At 38.3% G+C, this 4,526-nt stretch overlaps 1 long non-coding RNA gene across 1 annotated transcript; it reads right to left on the bottom strand.

The window, feature by feature from the left end:
• Positions 1-345: 345 nt before the first annotated feature.
• LOC114032911 lies at positions 346-3,260 on the bottom strand. The gene is made up of 3 exons (XR_003567902.1): positions 3,198-3,260; positions 2,595-2,718; positions 346-438 (listed from the first exon to the last, which is right to left on the bottom strand). It is a non-coding gene; the product is annotated as an uncharacterized LOC114032911 (long non-coding RNA).
• Between the last annotated feature and the right edge of the window lie 1,266 nt (positions 3,261-4,526).

Here is a 4,526-nt window from a genome sequence, read left to right as displayed (position 1 = left end):
GATCACTTGACATGGTAGTCCACAGGGCTCTCCATGATCCCAAACTGCTCCTTGCTAAAGTCCACCTTTTTCAGTAATGGTTTTCATTTGTTCTCACCCACACTGGTTATACAAATCATGGAATTTCACACTCTTGAATCAAAATCATAAATAAGCCAAAAGTCAATGGAAAGATACCTGGTGTGCTATAAGTGGGCCACAACAGTGTGCTCTTGTCAGAAAAGTGACGTGAAAGAAATCATCTGGGTCCAGGACATACGTGAGGTTCCCAGTTGTTGGCCCACCATAACAAAGGCAATGGGTGCTTTCTGACAGTTTCAAGATTCTCATACAGTACTTACAGGGATATTTCTGGATTCTCCAAGGCCAGTAAATCCATCTGTGAGTGACACACAGGGTTTGAGTGGTCAGCATCAGAGGAACGTGGAGAGCTGACATCTAAAAGGTAAAAGAGACTTATTTCACAACTACTGCTTAGTCAAGAATACCCTTCTTTAGTCAGTCATTTGGATGGCTTCTCCACAATATAAAATACCTACTTTAAAGGTGGATATCTGGAGATTAACCTTGGTATAAAACCATGAAAAACTCTTTGAAATATTATATTTAGGATCAAAGGCTCACATATCTACAGATGGAAAATACTTCAAAGGCCTTGTAGCCCAACCCCTTCATTTTACAAATGGGACCCAGAGAAGCTCAGTGATTTCCCCAAGGTCACAGTGAGTAAAGATCAGAGGTGAGATTTGAACCCAGTTCTTCTGACTCCAGAACCAATATTCCTTCTACTGGGCAACTCTAACTTCATTTTTTTTTTGCTGGCTAAGAACAAAAATAAGGTTATTTCAATGCTAAAAGATACCAGAATTTGGAAAAAAAATTCCCAAATATGTGCAGGTAGGTAAAAGGAGTTTACATTCCCTGCTCTGTGCATCAACAGAATACTACAAAAGTCTTACTGGTGGCACACGGTGTTCTAACGTGTCTGACTGACAAGCTATTAAACATTCTCGAGACATGACTGAGCTGAGCCCCTCATGGGAGAAATTTCTTTCTTCATCTAAAAACTTCACACACCAAAAAAGACTTCTCTTCTTTCCTTCATGATTCATCTAATGCCCCACTGTTCAACAGAAGAAAGAAGGCAACATATCATGAATGGGAAGAAATAGCTTTTGCTTAATTTAAGTGCAATCCAGTTTGAGCACTGTTCCTTAGAAGAAAACCTAACTCCTGGAAAAAATGCTAACCCCAAATCAATTATATGGAGTGTTTTGGCTCTGGAAAAACCTTGGGGCATAAGAGAAAAAACACAATGGTTTCAGATAGGCATTTTCAGTCCTGTATTTTAGGAGTTTTCTTCATTTTTTTCCCTCTTAAATCCTCAAATTCCTTAAAAACAACCAAAAAAGTGGGGTGGAACTATGCATGTGATCTAGAAGCAGCTGGGTGGTGCAGTGGATAGACTGCTAAGCCTGGACTCAGGAAGACCCGAGTTGAAATCTAGCCTCTGATACTTCCTAGCTTTGTGACCAAGTTACTTAATCTCTCTTGTCTGTCTCAGTTTCCTCAACTGTAAAACGGGGATAATAATAGCACCTAACTCCCAGGGTGGTTGTGAAGATCAAATGAGATATTTGTAAAGTGTTTAGCATAGTGCCTTGCACATAGTAGGTGCTACATAAATGCTAGCTATTATCATGGCTAATCCTGTTATCATCATTATTATTATTATTAGCGTTGTCTTCTCTTCCCTAATTGTGATAGTCTATCATGCTTTGTTCTGTAATCAACTTGGAATACTTGCATTCTTTCTTGCCTCTTCCTGTACCAATTATTTCCTAAACTTATACTGCAGTACTGCTGAAATCTGTCAACCAGCATTTATTGAGTGACTACTATGTGCCAAACTATATGTTAAGGGCTCAGGCACTGTTAAAAACTGCAAGAAGCAACTCACTTCTGTGATAAAATACTGGCCAAGACAGACAAGGATTGGAAGATGGCTTATTAGAAACCCTAGATAAACTTTAAGAATGAAAGCTAAAGGGTGCTGTTTAGAAGAACTACAGGAGTGGAAATGACATTGCACAGCCTCTGAAAAAAGCCTGGCAAATTTTGTCAGATACCATGGGGAGGGCACCAATTATTGAGCAGAAATTCAAGGAACTCAGCTTACCAACCCCAATGCTCTCCAGCCCCACTTCCAAAAATTTCCCAATACTTTTGGCTACCCTTTCCACCCAGAGGCACGTCCCGTTGTCATCTAGCAAAGATTTACCCATTAGATCAGGGGTTCTGAACCTCTTTTGTGTTACAGACCCCTCCTCAGAATGTTTTTAAATGCATAAAATACATAGAAGAAAGGATTACCAATTATATTGAGTCATCAAAATATAAAAATAAGCAAAAAAAAATCCAAGTTTACAGACCCCAGGTTAAGAACCCTTGTATAAGGTGGAAAAGAACAGAGGTCTCCTGATATAGGACTGGAGTCTCCACTTGATTTTATTCCTTCTCAGGTAGCATTTAATTATCTACCCACCCAGAATCTTTTCTTTGATTGGTCTGAACAAAATGGAACATTCATTTACTTAAGCCAGAAAATTGAGAACTCATGGCGTGGACTCCTTCCAATGGCAAGCCAGAAGTCATAGAGCTTGGAGACGGACTTAGGTCAAGTAAATCACAGGATGGAGCAGAAGGCTCACAGTTATTCTGGAAACAAACACATGAAAATTTAAGTTTAGTTAAAAACAACAACTTCAAAAACAGGTATCAAATGTTCCCCTAACGGTGTTGGGAGAGGGTCATTTTTTGAGCAGTTGCCTTAAGGAGATTATTATGTTAATCACCTTTTATTATCTGCAAGGATAAATACTTCCTTGGCCTGCTGAGATGGTTACAGCAAAAAATTTCTTTGTAGCACAGAAAGGTAACCCTAAGGTACTAATAAACTTCTTAGGGAAAATATAGGATGTCAGAGGATCAAAGGACTATTTTGTAATGGTAAGCATCTTAGACAATGTCTACTCCAATCCTTTTTATCTTAAGGTTTAAGAAAAAAAAAAACTTAAGTGACTCACCCAAGAGGGATTTGAACCCAAGTCCCTGATCCCCCAAATATTTTCCACTGCACTTAATGCATTCTGAAAATGTTAAAAGATCATCTGTATATAAGATTTCTAAATACTTACCTTCTGGGCTTCCTCTTGGCTCTGATTTTGTTCCTGGAATCGTTTCTGATTTCGAGAAAACCTGATTTTTATAAAAAAGAACAGTTATTCTAAAAAGAAAACAAGAGAATTTATGTACTGGTAGCCTAAACTAAGGAGCTATAAAAAGGCAAAGTGTTATTGTTATGTACCCTCTACAGCAAAGGTATAAAACACATGGTCCATGGGCCACATGAGGCCCACAACATTCCCGAGTACAGCTTGAACCAGATTAAAATGTAATTGGGAAATATTTAACAAAATGAATAAAATACAATAAAATACAGAAATTACATTTTACATATGGCCTGCAAGAATCCTTATGTACAAATTAGTAGCCTCCATTGAGATTTGAGAGTACTACTGCTCTAAGGTCTCAAAAAATGTTGGAATTTAAAATATTTTTCTTTTGGGCGGGGGTGTGGCACAAGGGTCTAGACCTATGATTTCATCTCTGTAGATAATTCCCAGTGTGGACCCTTCCTCTATTGAAACTGCACATCTTTATTTTATATCCTTAGAGAGTTGCCTGAAGCAATTGGGACTTGCCCACAGTTAGTAGATAAGAGTTAAACTCAAGTCTTTCTGATTCAACAGCTGGCCCTATTCCACATTGGCTCTCTAGTTCTCAATAAATGTCTAAAATGATCTAGATCTAGATCTAGATCTAGACCTTTGATTTCTTAGATGCACAGAACTCCTACTGAGGATATCTCCCCTACCAATGGCAATTCATTTCAGACACTGAGTGTTTATTAAGTGCATACTACATGCTTAGAGTTCTGCTTGTGTGCCTTTGGTAAGAGTTACAATGGAACTCCCCAGACTAAGGCCCTTTTTCTTGGGAAAAAAGAATTTTTCTCAGACCCTCATGTAAAATCGTGGTGTCAGCCTAGTTTCTTCTAATCCCACTTAGCACAAAGTTAAGAGACAGAAATAAGGACTGGGCTTATGACTTCATTAGTATAAGGAACTCTTCTCTACCAATGTAGGTTGGCACCTCTGCAATTGACAGTTTTAGAAAGTTGCATAAAGAACTTGCCGAAGGTCACATAGCCACTTATGCATAAGAAGAGGGACCAGAATCCATTTCTTCCTAACTCTGAGGCTGACTCTCTACCTTTAAAGTTAAAAGCTAAGTCAAAATGAATACACACACACACATACACACATTATCTAAGGAAAGATCCAGTTAGTTATTACAAAATACAATGGAATTCTCCATGATAGCACTTTGAAGCAGCCCTGAGGGGACAGTCATAGCTTTTTTTTTTGTTACTTCTTCATTAATAAAGATTTGCATCTTGATCT

This window comes from Vombatus ursinus, unplaced genomic scaffold (genome assembly GCF_900497805.2).
Source record: "Vombatus ursinus unplaced genomic scaffold, bare-nosed wombat genome assembly UNPS02005900.1, whole genome shotgun sequence".
In the NCBI taxonomy this organism is placed as follows: Eukaryota; Metazoa; Chordata; class Mammalia; order Diprotodontia; family Vombatidae; genus Vombatus; species Vombatus ursinus.
This window is presented reverse-complemented; position numbering and strand designations above follow the sequence as displayed.